This window comes from Quercus robur, chromosome 1, assembly GCF_932294415.1.
Source record: "Quercus robur chromosome 1, dhQueRobu3.1, whole genome shotgun sequence".
NCBI lineage: Eukaryota > Viridiplantae > Streptophyta > Magnoliopsida > Fagales > Fagaceae > Quercus > Quercus robur.
In genome coordinates, this window is record NC_065534.1 from 10061870 (window position 1) to 10079336 (window position 17467).

The following is a 17467-nucleotide window of genomic DNA, read 5'->3' on the forward strand; positions in this document are numbered from 1 at the left end:
CACAACACAAGATCCTCAAAACCGACGGATCGACAAAGATGTCAAGACATCAACGTCTAAAAAATTGACGGGCTAAAACGATGTCAAAAGACATCCAAGGCCAAGGCCAAAAACTGACGGCCCAAAAAAGCTAAAAGCCAAAGGGCTGACGGTCCAATAAGATGGAGTAACCATCATAGGGACGAGATCCTCAAAATCGACGGATCGACAAAGATGTCAAAAGACATCAACGCCTAAAAAACTGACGGCCTAAAACGATGTCAAATTATATCCAAGGCCAAGGCCTAAAAACTGACGGCCCAAAAAGGCTAAAAGCTAAAGGGCTGACGGTCCAATGAGATGGAGTGACCATCATAGGGACAAGATCCTCAAAACTGACGGACCAACAAAGAAGTCAAAAGACAACACTTGTAAACCGACGGTCAAAATAAACCGACGGTCAGAAGAGGTTGACGATTTAAGAAAGGTGCGACCGACCAAAAGCTGTAAACCGACGGTCATAAAACTGACGGGGTTTTCAACAGTTTAAAGAGCTGACGTATCCCAAGCAGACGGGAATTTCCAACAATTTCGTCTAAAATAAAAAGATAAAAACGACGGAAATGAAATACGTACATAAACGACAAAGGCACTTAAACATTACAACTGTTTAAAACTACAACTGTTTAAAAATTACAACTGTTCTCCAAAAAACCGTCTAAAGATTACAACTATTTCCAAAAAAAATTTTACATAGCTATAATTAAGCAGCAGGAACGTCAGCAGGGTTGCCGTCAGCATGATGGTCTTCGACATCCACGATAATGGTTGGAGAATCTGAAGCTGTAGGATTAGCAGCAAGCTGAGCCAGGACTACAGAGCCGTCATGCTCCGGAGTAGGTTCAGGCTGAAGAGAGACATCGTCTCCATCATCCATTGAAATCCCAGACAAGTCCAGCTTCGGGAAGGCCGACGCAACCTGTCGAAGGCAGTCATCGAACCCAGTGCCGTAATACTGACCACATGAGTCGATAAAAGACTGCGACGTTTTGAAGTCTCTAATCGCGTCAGCCCCCGCCGTCTGTAACTTCTCCTCCAGAGCCGTCACCTCTCCTTGGAGCTTGACGTTCTCGCCACTGACCGCCGTCAGTTTATCCTTAACCTCCTGCAGCTCCTGGTTAAGGATACGGACGACTTCCTTATACTGAGCCTGCTGATTCAACAGGTTCTTGTTGTGGCTGCGAACTCGACTGACAACCCCCTCCTTCGCCACACAACGGTCACGGAGGGCTTTGACACGAACCAAGGCCTAAAAGAGCGTATCCGTCAGATAAAAAGTACACCAAAACAAGATACGGCATGTTCAACCCAAAAATGTGAAAAACTTACCCTGGAGAGATCAAAGAGGGCCGACGCCCCTAAATCCTCCGTCCCCACTTGATCACAGGGCTCCATGTCCGTCGGTTTTATCAGAGATTCAACCTCCCCGACGGCGTAATCCTTATGGGTTAGGAGACGGCACAGACCCTCGCTGACGGGACCAGTGGAAGTCATCACCCCCTTTCCCGCGCCATGGCCAGACAACGGAGGGGACTTCTCCTTCAATGGTTCGTCTGACGGAGTGACGGCAGTCTTTTTTGATGGACGGCAGTCACTCCCGTCAGGTTTCCTCTTCGCCACTTTAGCGACGGCCGTGGGGGTTGACGAGGCTTCCCCCCCTGCTTCCTTGGCCTTCCTCTCCTCCTTCTGACGAGCTGCGGTAGCCCGTATCCTTTGCTTCGCAGATTCCATCTCTATAACACAAAGAAAACACTTTAGGAAAAGTGACGGAAAGAATAAAACTGACGGCAAAATAAAAGTCTACTCACGTCGTCGCGCAAACTCTTCCAACCTACAAGCTTCGCTGACGGATCTGGGCCCCCACAGTATAAATGGAGGGTGTCAAGGGTGATCAAATCCCTGCACTTACGGTCTTCCAAAGGGATCTCTAGAATCCGTTGGATGAACTCCTCCTGCTCGTCAGTTATATGCGGACGGCTATAAGCTGAAAAAGAATAACAAGTGTTAGTACCGTCGCCTCAAAAATGCACGAGCCTCATGGGTGACGGGATTAACCTGAATCCTTGACAAAGGCCCAGGTATTGTCAAAGTAACCATGGGGCATCGTCGCCCACTCATCCTGACGGCAGACCCAGTCCGTCCCTTCAACGAAAAAATACCTACTCTTCCAGTTCCTATTTGAATCAGGCATATCTGACACTAACCGTAGCCCTTTCTCTCGAGCATTAAAATGATAAGTCCCCTTAGACGAGGCAATGTGATGAGGCCTATAACAATAAAAAAATTCTCCTAGTGTAAGCTGACGGTGCCCTCCACTAAAGCTGCCCCACAGGATTTCAGCTCCTATAAAAGTCCTCCAGGCGTTTGGGGCAACCTGGGTGACGGATATTCCAAGGAAGTCAGCTAGTTGACGGGGCAGAGCCGTCAACGGTAACCTCAGGCCCGCAGCAAACATGGCGTCATACATGCCGACGTCCGCTGTCCGCCCGGAGTAACACCTCTCACCCTCTCTAGGGAGACGGAGGGGGATGTGGTCTGGGATTTGATAACGAACACGTAACTCCCTAAAAACTTTACCACTCATCCCAGGCAAAAATCTGTTGATGGCCCAATCCTCAGGAAGAATGAAGGGACGGTTATCTACGGTACCCTCCGAGGTTCCTTCACTGGATCTCTCCTCCCCGTCACTATCCTCTCCGTCAACATCCATTCCACCCCCGTCATTTTCATCCCCTCTTCCCTCATCCTCATCTCCCTCAGCAAAACTCTCATCGCCGTCAGGAGATTGGGCTGACGACTCTCTCTCTGACGGGAGGGAGAAGTCTGACTCGTTTCCAGAACCAAAGGTCTCGTCGTAGCCCGCTCCTTCGCGGACTGACGACTCGTCACAAGACGCGTCACTCGACATCTGACTACCTACAAGTGACGGGTTCAAACTAAGTACCTAGGCTGACGGCCTCACTAATGAGGCAAAAATAAAAAGAAAAAGAAGGAAGAAGAGAGGATGAAAACTTACCGGTATGGAAGCCTTCTGGACGGCTCTAGAGACAGCAACGGATAAACTGACGGAAGTAAAGCTGACGAAAGGTGAGCGACGGTCTGTCTCTCCACAAGTTCAGCAAGATTGAAATAGTGAAAAATGACTGGAAACGCTGTTTATATATGGAAAAAATGGCGCAGAAGACGAAGCGACGTCTCGTCAGAAGTGAAGCCAATGGGAACGAGCCACCTGTCCAAGGCATTAAATGCACAGATCCACGTAAATGATATTTTTGCTTCTTTTTTGAAAACAAACTCCATAACCCGTCAGTACAGAGTTTGACGGAGGTATGGAGTAGGGGGCAAGTGATGAGGATAAAATTATGCTGACAATGGTGACGGAACGGACCTGACAAGGGTGACGGAACGTACTTGACCAAGGTGACGGAACAGACTTGACAAGAGTGACGAGATGGTTTTGCCGTCAGCATTCCTCCAAGGCTGACGGTGACGTGAAGTAAAAGAACTACACATAGGGCTGAACGTCCTAATGTTGACGGGATAAGCGTAGACTGACGGGGTAACATCAACTGACGGCATCAGTCTATGGAGCATTGTTCTGCACGTTTACGTGTACAAGTAAATAACTTGCTCCCCACGTTTCATGAAACCTAAGGACTCCTATATGGAAAGAATCCCGTAAAATACGCCCAAGAAGACTCCTATAAGGAAAAGACTTCTACTCCAAGGAAAAGAGGGGCAGCCCTCGCTACTATAAAAACCCAAGCGCCCTCACAAACCACGGTACGCATAATTTACCCTCTCTAGCACTCTAGAGCAGTGAGAATAATTCTAACTTGACCTTCGGAGGGTGTTTGGCCGGTACCACACCGGTACCCCCCGCTAGATTATTTCTTTTTGTTGTGCAGGTGCCATTTGCGATCGTACGAGGAACGTGTGACTCACTGGTGGTCTTATTTCCAGCATCATCAGTTTCTAACATTTGTTAATTCGTGAAATGAAATTCAAAATTTGGGAATAGGCAGCTCAAATTTGAGATGTAAATGGCGTTTAATGTGCTGCAAATTCCAAAACCTCTCTCTCTCTCTCTTCACCTTCTCCATTTTCTCTTCTCTTCTCTTCTCTTCTCTTTAGCTTCACCTTCGCCAATTTACAAAGTCTCTCTTTCACCAAACCTTTCTGTGGGATATCCATGGTCGAATCTCCATGGCTACAGCAAGCAGCCACCAAGTCTCGCACAACCACCACTATCGGCAGTGCTTGCCGGTGTGACCATCTTCTATCTCAAGGGTCTCTCTGTTTTCTTATTCTCTCAAGCCCTCTTGTGGCAGAGCTTATGCTTGCACTAACACCACCATTGGTGAAAAACCCAATTAGCACCCATAATTGATTGTTACCTGGATTTTTTACCCATAGATACCTAGTCCTAAATTGAACCCGATTTTTGGTTTTTTTTTTTTTTAAATAATAACTTTAATTTTAAAATTTAAGATTTAAAATTTAAAATTTTTGGAATTCTAGTCAGGTTTCTACCATTGCTCCTAAGTTTGAATGTTAATTTTAATGGGTACAAAATTGTTGCTGCTGCATATAAGTATATGACATTATCTCAAAAATGATTTAAAGAAAAATGTACTCAAACATGTACTCAGCTGATGAAAAATCATAAACAAAAAGTGAAGTGTACCAAATCCAAGACAAAAAGATTGGGGTGATAAGTAAAAACAATTTGATAAGATAAGGAGCCCATATAAGTAAATACAATTTGATAAGATAAAAGCTACAACTGGGCCACAAAAGTAACAAGTACGTAGATACAATTTGATAAGATTAAAGCAATAGTTAAAGGATAGAAAAAAAATCTGGTCTCTATCATAGATTCATAGCCAAATACACGTGTGGCACATCCCAAGGCTTGTAAAGCTACAGAAGCCAGAATTGTAAATGAATAGTACTAGAGAAAAATTTGAAAAGCTGACTTGTTTGCAAATAAATACATCAAGATAAGCCAAATATGGACTGCTTAGAGCATCTCCAACAATCAATGCTAGCCAAAATATAAAGAATATTTGCTCCAAATCTCTACTGTTTATGCTATGCTCCAGCAGCTTCTCTATTCTTCAAAATTTTTTTTTAATGAACAGTGGCCCATCAGAAATTTCTTGAATAAAATATTAGAACAACTACTTATTATATTAATTCTTTCTCTCTCCTCCATATTTCTTTTTCTCTCTCATTCTCTCCGTTGCTTTTTTTTTTTTTTTTCCTGTCATTCACTCTGTTGCTGTTGCTTCTTTTTTTCTCATAAACCAAATGAAATCAGAAAAAGAAAAGAAAAAAAAAAAAAGAGAGAGACCTGTTCATAAGCAAAAGAATTAATCCAAACACAAAACAAAATCCAATTCTTAAAATAAAGTTGAATAAGAACAAGCAAATATGAAAAGAAAAAAAAAAGAAAAGAAAGAACAAGCCGATTTGACCCAGTGGCGGTGGAGATGCTGGAGCGGCGTTGGAGCAGCGGCTGGAGCGGTTGGAGGACGACAAGCCGATCTCTCTCTCTCTCTTTTCTCTGATGTGAAGCAAAGAGATGCTGGAATGTTCTTGATGAGGTGAAAAAGAAAATAAAAAGAAGGGGGCTGGACACTTGTGTGGAGGAGAAAAACAAGAAAAAGAAAAAAGAAAAAAATGAAAGGAAATGTGGATGAAAATGAAATGGTTGGAAGAAAAATAATAAAAAAAATAAAAAAATCCTAATTGAAAAATATTACCACAATAGTTTTACAATATTTTCATAATAAATTTTAAGTAACAGATTGTTATTAATTAATATTGGCAAGTAAAAAAATAATTTCAGTGGTGGGTTCAAATTAGAACTAGTAACAACTTTCCACATAAATTTTGTTGTAAAACTATTACGTAAAATGTTGTGAACATAATACTTCTCATTGAAAAATATAGTTGTTAAAAAAAGAATAAACAATGAATGAAGAAATAATATTTAAATGAGATAGAGAATGGGATAGAGAATCTGTTGGAAGTGTATTTAAAAAAGTGAGTAGGTAAAAGCTAAATGTCACCGTTCATTCTCCAAACAGTACAAAAATTTGCTGAAACTGCTGGAGATGCTTTTATTGCTTAAGCACCTCTAGTTTCCATCACATCACATACGGATTTCATGTTGTCCGGTTTGAGACTTTGAGGCAACCGCACCTAGTGCGCTAGCTCTTTCCTTCACTGCCGGTTGTGGTCCTAAAAAAAGAGGGGGAAAGAAGAGACCTTTAATGTTATTAGATATTTACCACCATCCAGGGATAGCTATAAGCCTATAATACAACCTACCAGCATCTGACTTGCAGTTCAAGAATGAGAAAAGAAAATTTAAGGAAGAAAAAGACATGAACTGGATCAAATCTGTGATGTAAATCACTAGACTAGATCTCATCTAAGCAAGGTAGAAGATCTTACACATACTGAACTGGATTCAAATAAACCCAATATCTCACCCAAGTCATAAGCTTGCTCAATTATTAATTTAATATTGGCCAACATAACCACTTCCTGTCTTTCTCAGCATAGGACACATACTGAACTGGATATATACTAATAAGAAGTGCCAAAAATCCAAGGTACCAAACGAATATAACAGAGGAAATTTTGGAATCAGGACAAGCCAAATTCATTACATACAAGGAAAAAAAAAACCAGGACATCGTATAAATCATTGTAGGAATAACGACAGACAGTCAATGAGAATCATAAAGATCAAGACACTCTCCTCTAACACTAGGAAGTCACTTATTTAACAATGTAAGCATCAAGCACCATTCTACTACCAAAGCAATTATTCTTCCATAACCGGTACTAAGTTTCCAGCCACCCAAGCATGTACATTGACTAAATTAATTCAGCAATTCCCTAGAACAATATAATATGGAAAGCTACTAGATTTGGAAGATTGGAAAACATTTTCAATTTCAACACTTAATTACAGGTACTCCACAAAGTTTTCATGTATTGTTCTGTTTTATATGACCATCTTGTTTCATAAGACACACTCATCCCTAATGAGAATAAGAGACCAAATACATATGTACATACTAAATCAACACATTCCAAACCAATCAATCTCACTCTCCAACAGTCTGACTAGTATGTGGCTGTCAGGAGAGCAATAGCTCCAAGAAATTGCAATTTAAGTGGCTTAACATTTTGAATAGGGAACGAAGACAAAATGCTAGATAGAAAAGAAATACATATAATTGTATTCTTGACATTAAAAGCACCAGGTATAAATTTTATAAAGTAAAAGATCTTGAACCAAACACGAAGATATTTCAACATGCTTCCATTCAAAAACAGAATAACTAGTTAAAATTCCCCCATAACAGATTTAGGGTCCCAAAGGGACAATTACCATTCTATCTCTAAAGTAATGCATTTACATGAAAATAAGCTGTAGATGTTGGCTTTCATTCTACCATCTTTGCCTTTCAAAATTAATCTACACTAGCTCAGCACACCAATTTTTTTTATAAAACATGGAATTATAGCAGCAAGTACTAGTTAAACGAACAGTCCAGGCAGGGTTCATTATAATTTTAGGACCATATAAACGATCATAATTTATCAATAAGCAAAATTTATCAATACAATATATAGAACATCATAGTTACCGGTCAATAATCAAATAATATATAGCATGTCATAGGTACTAGTCAATAATCAAATAACACCCAAGCACAAGCAACTTCAATTTAGTGCTGAGGCATACACATCACATGCATGATATAGCATGTAACATTATCAAAACAAAAATTAATAAAGTGATCCAACAAGGCTTAAATAGAATAAAACCAACAAAAGAACAAACCCATCTTACAAACACTAAACGTGGAGCAAATTAGAGTAGGTGAACGAATCTTTCAGCCCTTTACCCAAACAATCCTTTATAACACCAAAAGGCATAACCCATGAAAAAAAAATCAACATTATGGTGAAAAAAAGAGAGCAAATGTCTATAATTAAATTAAAGCAAATAAATAACATGTAAATTCTCCACATTGTTCACAGATTTAACATAACTGAGAAAAACCCATATCACAGATTGCTCCAAACAATATAGAAACCCATTAATTTGTGCTTGAAACTGAAAAGCATTATCACACAGAATCCCAGAATAATAAAAAACATAGGATTAAATTAACTTACCAATCAATACCAAATTCTTTTAGGAAATAACAGCCGGGAGAGAGAGAGAGAGAGAGAGAGAGATTTTCAGACAAAGGAAGTGAAAGCTTTAGTGGTTGGAGTATTTTTAGGATTAGTTATTGGTGTCTAGTGATGTAAGTGATTGATGCTCATTTTGCTTTGAAATGAAATGGGAAAAGTGAGAGCCATATCTAATCTTGACTGTCACCTTCTCCTTCCATTTCAAAGTTAATGATTATCATTGTCTTCGTTATTTTAATACTTCCCCTGCTTAATCAGTTTTGCATGATCTTCGAGGGAAAACCAACTTTTAAGATTTAACATATATATTTTTTAATTAAATACCAAACTGATTTTGCTTTTGAACTCTTAGAATAAGTTACTTTTCAATGAAATTTCTCTACTATGACCAATTCCCTTTTATTTTTGTCCTAACAGTTGGTGATTCGAATCATATTATATCTACAACCATGTCTAGAGTTACAAGTGTTGGGCTTTGTGGAGTCTAATTTTGTTTGATCCGGTTTGATGACCTGACTCGAATAATGTTGCATGGTTCTTAATGAGATATTTTTTTAGGCTTAATCCATAGAGTGGATCGAGAAAATATTTTTGGCCCGTTTTGTGTAGAAAACGCAATTTTGTGATTAGGGTTTTGTTGTGTTGTCGCCGTGTTTTTTGAGAGAGAGGAAAAACTGTAGCCGCACTTTTGTATTTTTCCCTGATAATAGTGTAATCCCTGCAACTCCATAGACATTGGTAAACTACCGAACCACGTAAATATTGTCTTGTACATGTTATTGTTTTTCTTTGGAGTGTGTTTTCTCTATTTTTTGTTTCTCACAGGTTGGGAATTCGGGTTAATTCCCTACAACAAGCTGCCTTAGGTTCTCAAGCTAGCTCAACTCCGATTTGCGGAAACTTGCTCTGAATCTTATCTCACTATGAAAAAATGAAGACAAGGAAATGGAATGAGATTCATAGCAAGCATTCCGTTTCCTTGTCTTCACTTTTTCATGGTGAGATGAGATTCATAGCAAGTTTCTGCAGATCAGAGTTAAGAAAAAAATAATTACAAATCATAGCTCAAATAACAAGTAACTGAGTAAGCCAATCAAAACATAGAGTTCAAATCAAGACCAGAAAATATTACAATAAGAAAATCTTAAATGGAGAGGCGGATCCTGCTGGTTCAAAGGTGAGAGTAAAAGAAATGCTGCTAAAGGAAGAGTGGTCACCCCAAACTTCCAAAAACATAAGCTTTATATCCCTCTTCTCTCTCAGCATCATGATTCAAAAAAAGAGTTTACCTGTAGCTAAAATTTAATGAGTTCACATAAACAAACACAAAAATTTAATGAAACCAATCAATAATAAAAAGCTAATATAGTTTTAACAACTATAATCATTAGTCTAAATATTTCAAAATTATAAAATATTACAGATAATTAAATGAGAGAACATTCTTAATTTACAAAGTTCACATCTAAAAATCAAAAAACTCATACCTTGTACTTGTACGTGTTCACAGTAGGCCTCTTTTCGGACAGTGTATGAGAACATTGTTGGGTATGAATATGATTGTTTGAATGTATGATTACTGATTACTGTGTAATGGCCTTTAGTGATTACTGATTTGATTACCAAAGAAAAGAAAAAAGTAGTGGCCTTTAGCCCATGTTGTGGGATATGGTGGCCTACTAATTTAACTTTAATTTGGCTTCTGTAGGAGAAATGGAGATTCCTTACTTTGTTTTGAAGTCATGGGATGTGGGTGAAATATCTATCTAGCTAATTTCAACTTCAACAACCCTTGTTCATCTTCATTTCCTCGTTTAAATTCACGAATTACTCATCATGCTCATACTTATATAAAAATACATAAATTACTGCCCATTGATCTGCAAAATTCCTACTATCACCTGAGGTTGTACAATTTGTGGACCAGCCCTTAGGTCCATATCCAAATCTCAATCACAATCAGCCCCTTCTATACCTGCATGCCATGTTCTATAGGGCTACAAACAAACTATTGTCATGTCATCAAATTCTATTTAAATATAAAAGTTAACTTTTGTTATAATGGGACGACATTGAGATATTAATATTAACTATGGGATATAATTCAAAACATGTTATTAGTACCAAATTAAAATATAAGAGATTTAAAGCTTGATTCCCGTCTACACCAACAACTAATTAGTGTCTTGATTTAATGATAAAAAACAATTATCAAGAGATAGTCATAAGTTAAAAATATCTTTCCAAAAAAAAAAATAATGATTTTTTTTTTTTTTTTTTTCGTTATGGATGGTCTTTTAGCGACGCAAATGTACAAGTTAACTTATGTTACAATTTCCGCCTACACCAACAACTAATTAGTGTCTTGATTTAATGATAAAAAACAATTATCAAGAGATATTCATAAGTTAAAAAATATCTTTCCAAAAAAAAATAACGATTTTTTTTTTTTTCGTTATGGACGGTCTTTTAGCGACGCAAATGTACAAGTTAACTTATATTACAATTTCCGCCTTCACCAACAACTAATTAGTGTCTTGATTTAATGATAAAAAACAATTATCAAGAGATAATCATAAGTTAAAAATATCTTTCCAAAAAAAAATAACGATTTTTTTTTTTTTTTTTTTCGTTATGGATGGTCTTTTAGCGACGCAAATGTACAAGTTAACTTATGTTACAATTTCCCCCTAAAAAAAAAAAAACTAATGTTACAATTTAAGTCCATAATTGTCAAAAGATTATTTTGGGGGGCCACCCAATATATTTTGGAGGGGCCAACTAATGTTTTAGGCCATAGTTATTCTTCTATTGACAAAAGTTCATTACATTTTTCTTTTTCTTTTTCTTTTTAATATAAAATTGTGGATCTTTATGTTTTCATAAACCGTGTAATTAACTAATTATATTCAACTTGTTTAAGAACCATTTTATTTTTCTTTTCATAAAATAATCGGGGGACTATGTTATCACCTAGGCTATTCACCCAAAATAACCGAGTGAATTTGTTATCACCTAGGCTATTCGTATCAACAAATGTGATATTTTCTATTTCACCAACCAAACTATTTAAAACTTCCCTAGTTCCCTAGTCGTTGGTTTGTGATCTTTTTTTATAAATAAATAATACTTCATTAATTGAAAAAGAAAGTTACAGAAAAAGCAAAGCACGCAATCAGTGTTCTAAAGTAGGTTTTGACCATGATCTGGCCTGCCATTTTTTCTTTTTTCCTTTTTGTTTAACACTTCTTTGCACCTTCTCTCCCTTCTTTTTCTTAAACCTTAAAATCTGAAAACAGTTTCATTTAACCCTGATATTGGGAGAGTAAATGAGTTTAAGCCCGGTTAAATTCCAAAGGTTATTAATGAAAGCAAATCATGTACTACTAAAACTTATTATTAAAGTTTTTTTTTTTTAATGTTTGGTCAACAAAGGATCAGATTCTGCCGACGAGATTGAATCTGAACAAGAGAGGGATAAACACTGAAGCGAAATGCCCATTATGTGAGAAAGCATTAGAAAGCACTAGTCATGCCCTTCTATACTGTGATAGACTTTGGGATGTTTGGTGGAATTGGCATGCTTGCCCGATAAGCCCTATTGGCAGAGAAAAAAAAACTTTGTGGATGTTGCATTGCAGATTTTGGATGCAGGCACCCATCATGATCTTGAACACTCTTTGCCACGGCTTGGTCCATCTGGTATAACAGAAATCAAGTGATCCAAAATGACTACAAAGGAGTTTAAGCACCACCTCCAGGTTTTTACAAGATAAATGTTGATGAAGCAACCGATGGGAGTAGAAGTCTGGCCAGTGTAGGTGTGGTAATCCGTGACTGCAGAGGCATGGTAGTGGCAGCGAGGAGCAAGGTGATGAATGGAATGTATGAGGCAGAAACTACTGAAGCTATTGCAGTCGAAGAAGGTGTCCTCCTAGCCCGTGAAAGAGAACTTAATCAAGTTATCATCAAGTCGGACTCTCTCAGTAGTTCACGCTGTCAATACAAGCTCAAACATTGGAGAACTGGGATCAATTATTCAAGGAATCACAGGCTTGCTAAGGGCTTTTGGAAGCTGGAAAATGAAGCATCTGAAAAGGGAATACAACAGGGTTGCACATGAATTAGCACAGATAGCAAAAGCTGATGGGGCTACTCAGACCTGGGAAGGAATAGACCCACCAATGCTGCAACGTCTCCCCCTTATTGATAGGGCTAAATGTTAATAATCTGTTATGTCTTTTATGTTCCTTCTATCCTCTGTTGTATTTCAATTTAAGTTTCAGTTAATGAAATTTGAGTTTTCCTCTCAAAAAAAAAAAAAAAAAAAAAACAACAACAACAACAACAACAACAACAACAAAGGATCAGATTCATTCAAACAGCAGAACAACCCACAGAAACATAGCGTTCATACAAAAATTATCAGAAATAATTATGCGTGCGTACAGCAGAACATAATATATAATTATTTGTCCTTCGTCAAAGACTTTGCTAATATGTGATATAGCAAGTTCCTCAATAACCCATTTGATCAGGCGTTAAAACTTCATTACTACTCTTCCTTCTCATCTTCATTTTTTCCCTCCTTACCAGCAAACTTAGGATGCGCTAACACTTCATTCAAAGTGTCGTACCTGTTCTGCCAAAAATGAGAGAAATCATTCAACATCCAAGGGGGTCAACATGGGAACCAAATCGGTGCCAAATTCTGGGAACTGGTTTCCACCGAGCATACTCTCCACTTCAAGCGGTGTGGACGTGTGCTAGGTGTAGCAAATTGTGGAAGACTTGTGTCTCGTGCCAATTTTGATGGACTTAGCCAGGGACCATGGATAGTGTCAAGTCTGGTCCATATGGCACTATCTTCAGGCCAGACAGACAACTTGATCTTAGGCCAGTTTTCAAAAACTGCTGATGTTGCTATGTAATACCCGTGTCCGTGCCCGTGTTTTCTAGCAATAGACAGAAGTTGCATCTTCATACTGCTGATACTCTGCAACCAGATCATTCATGTTGCTCTCTGCCTCAGTAAAACTCCATCTCATCCATCCCTTCCTCAGTATATACCACTGCAAAAAAAAAAAAAACCTTCCTCTTAAACATGGTCGTATAGATGGAATTTACTGATCATATCCATATTTCATATTTCAAATTAAATAACGTATACCTTGTGTACTTGTAGGCATTCACAATATTCCAAAGATCAAGTTGTCTGTCTGGCCGAAGATCGTGCCATATGGACCAGACTTGACGCTATCCATAGTCCCGGGCTTCAATTCCATCAAAATTGGCAGAGGCACAAGTCTTCCACAGTTTGCTTCATCCAGTACACGTCCACACTCTCAGCTTGAAGTGGAGAGTATGCTCGGTGGAAACCCTTTTTCAGAACTTGGCACCGATTTGGTTCCCAAGTTGACCTCCTTGGATGTGAATGATTTCTCTCATATCGTTCTGCCAAAAATGAGAGAAGTCATTCAACATCCAAGGAGGCCAACTTTCAAGTCTCTACTTTCTGAGATAAAAAGAAAATGAGGGATTGAAGGGTATTTATAGTGGATGAGATCAATTCACATATTCACAGTTTCATAAAAGACAAAACATTACATTATCTATTTCTGAATGGTAGATGAACGCTATTGAGAGAGACGGGTTGTTATTGGGTAAAGTATATATGCTATGAAATGAAAGCTTAAAGCTTAAACTTAAAGAATGGTATGAAATGAAAGCTTCAAATTGAAGTAATGCTATGAAAGCTTAGTTAATTAACAGCTCGATCAACTTGAAATTCATACTGTCCCAACTTTTCTTATATTGTTAAAGAATCTATCTTTAGTTTCACACGACTGTTACAGAAGTTGTATTCATTCATCCACCGAATTAAGCTGGAATGCAAGAGCGTCTTCATCACTTGGGATGGGAGCAAGTGCTTTAGGACAGTAGGGTGGCATTTATGGTCTGTCTAATAAACAAGGCATTGTATAAGCAAGTAAGCAACCATGATTGATACTATTATGTTCTTCCAAATATAAATGGAGATTGGGGAACCATTGGACATTTTGCATCTTTTCCTTGGGTTCACACAGCCTGTTATATTCTACTTTCTGAATTTTCATAAACTAGCATCATCACTGATTCACGTGGGATGTTGGCGAAAGATCTAGGTAATTTCAACTTCAAAAATCATTAAAATTCATGCCATGCCCACTACTGATCGTGGTCATACTTTGTGGTATAAAAATACATAATTGGTCATATATACTTATTGTTATTGATATAAAAATACATAAATTACTGCCCACTGATCTGCAAAATTCCTACTATCACCTGCGGTGGTAGTGTGGTACAATTTGTGGACCACCCCTTAGGTCCATATACAAATCTCAATCAGCCCCTTCTATACCTGCATGCCACACTATGTTCTATTGGCTACAAACAAACTATTTGTCATGTCATCAAATTCTATTTAAACATAAAAATTAACTTTTGTTACAATGGGGTGACATTGAGATATTAATATTCAGAACATGTCAAATATTAGTACCAAAATAATGAATAAGAAATTTGGGGGTTTGGTCCATTCAATCCACTTCAATCTATTCGGTCCAATTTAGTCCATAGAGTCCACTTAGATCTATTTGATCTAATTTGGTCTATTCAGTTCACTTAGGTCTATTCAGTCCAATTTGGTTTATTCAGTCCACTTCAGTCTATTCGGTTCGTTTGGTCCATTTCAGTTCACTTCAGTCCAATTTGGTGTACCTACTTAAGAATGGCAAAATACAAGTTTAAGTTGAGAGTACTATTAATTATTTGAGTAATATCAATTGTAATTATATGATAAGTTTTGGTTATCATAATAATCTCCTAAAGAGAATGAGAATTTGAATAATAACTTTGAAACTTAAAAAATTTTATTGTACCAAAAGAAATTAGAAAAGTATAATGCATAATAAAAATAGTTACAAGAATGTAGACTGTGGGGCCCAAAATCTGCGGTCCCAGCCCACCTTGTATTAAGGGCCCGAAACCCAGGCCGAGGAGCCCTACTACCAAGGACGTATGATGAAAGTCCCTTAAAGGCCCAAGGATGTGGCCGAGGACGATCTCACGCTCAACACCTCACAAAACGCCTGAAGTAAAGGACAAACTCAGTACAAGAGCATTACAAGGGAGAAAGCTGCCCACACCGTAATGTGGAGCCCAGCACCTGGCAAGCCCATACTCCAGACCCTGCTATTCAACTTTCCCCAACCACCCCCAACCACTCTGACGTATGGATTCATAGGACGAGTACTTACCCCAAAAAAGGAAAAACTGACACGTAGATGAAGAACAGGAAGTAAATACTAGTATAAAAGGGAAAGAGAGCTGAGACAAAAAAGGGGGGGAGGATCCTACAAAAAAAGGGGGAAGAACGGTGAGAATGCGATGCTCCTCGGACTAAGTCCGAGGAGTCAAACCTTTCAAATTAAATCGATGTAAGGCTTAGCTATACAGGTCAAACCTACCTTCGTATGAGCTTCCATGAAAATCATGACTAAACCGCCGTCCAACGACCAAGGTCCAGCCTTTCTATCCCACCCTCTATGAATTATATTGTTCGGGCCTTTTACATACGAGCCCAACGTCATTCTTGGGTCGTTAAAAATTGTGTCCCTACATAGACCATTTCATAAAAGAATAATATCAATCAAAAACATCAAAAATGATAAAATTATATATTTGTAAACTTAGAGTGATGGAAATTACTTTTTGAAATTGTTTCATTTTTAGGGAGAACAAATTATCTACAATAAAATTTTAGATAATAAATTATACATATTCAACATAAGTTTTTTATGAGTTTTGATTATCATAATAATCTCTTTTAAGAGAATGAATAATTTATTTAAATAAAAATCACACACACATATTTATTTATTTATTTTGCTTGAAAGTATAATCAACCTCATGCAATTCATTTAAAAGTAATGATATTAAAACAAATGAGTAACTGCCCTAAAGTTTAGATTTGTATATTCATAACCTTAGGGCCCATTTGAATTAGAGGGGAGGGAGGGGGAGTGAAGGAGAATAGAGTAGAGTTGGCTAATTTTAGGCACATTCTACTCTACTTTACTCTACTCCCCCTCCCTCCCCCTCAATCCAAACGGAGTGTTAGGTTTATAAATTCTTTCACTTAAATTTAGCATGACCAAAGTGGATTGAAATACTACATTAATGTGGCTCAACAAAAGTGTAGCATTAATAAGTACCATACTTATGATTTTAGATATCACGATTTTGAAATTTAGATATATATATATATATTTTAATAAATTTGAATTTAGAATAGTCATTCTCAACCCAAGCATGTCTTTTCCCTATATGTAAGTGCAAAAAAATGAACTGAAGTAGATACAAATGGACCGAATGGGTAGAATATGACCAAATGAGAACAAGGTGGACCGAAATGGACTGAATAGAATAGTGGACTGAATAAGATTGAAGGGGACCGAAGTGGACCGAATAAGAACGAATTGACAGATTAGGACCAAAGTGAACATAATGGACTAAATAGAACAAATTGAACCGAATAGGACTAAATTAGACCATATTAGACTGAATAGGACTGAAGTGGACAGAATGGACAGAATAGGACCAATGTGGACCGAATAGAACTGAGGTGGATAGAATAGGACCAATGTGACCAAAGTGGACCAAATATAACCAAAGTGGACCGAATAGAAATTTTGAATATTTATCATTTTTAGGGCTCATATTTCTAATTTATAATGTCTATTTTTTTTTTTTAAACTCAAAACTAAAGTTTAGCCAAATATAATAAAATTTCATACTTTTCAACCAAAAATTAAGAAAAAAAATGAATTTTTTGAGTTAAACTTGAAAAAGCAACTCACAAAAAGAATCAATTTAAGGCCTAATTAATCCAAAATGGACTGAAGGGACTGAAATTGACTGAGTGGATCAAATTGGACTAAATGGGACCAAAGTGAATTGAAGTAGACCTAATTGGACCGAATAGCAATTGTTTAATTTTTAGGAAGAAAAAATTAACTTCAACAAATTTTAGAGAACAAATTATATATTATATTATAATTATAAAATAATTATTTATTTTAATGCATCATGTGGATCTACGACTATTTCTATTTAAATATAAAAATTAACTTTTGTTACAATGGGGTGACATAGA

At 37.4% G+C, this 17467-nt stretch overlaps 1 long non-coding RNA gene across 1 annotated transcript; it reads right to left on the minus strand.

Annotated features, from left to right (window-relative positions):
- Positions 1-12618: 12618 nt before the first annotated feature.
- Positions 12619-14310, minus strand: LOC126719869 (uncharacterized). Its single transcript, XR_007653200.1, has 2 exons — positions 13439-14310; positions 12619-13340 (listed from the first exon to the last, which is right to left on the minus strand). It is a non-coding gene; the product is annotated as an uncharacterized LOC126719869 (long non-coding RNA).
- Positions 14311-17467: the final 3157 nt, after the last annotated feature.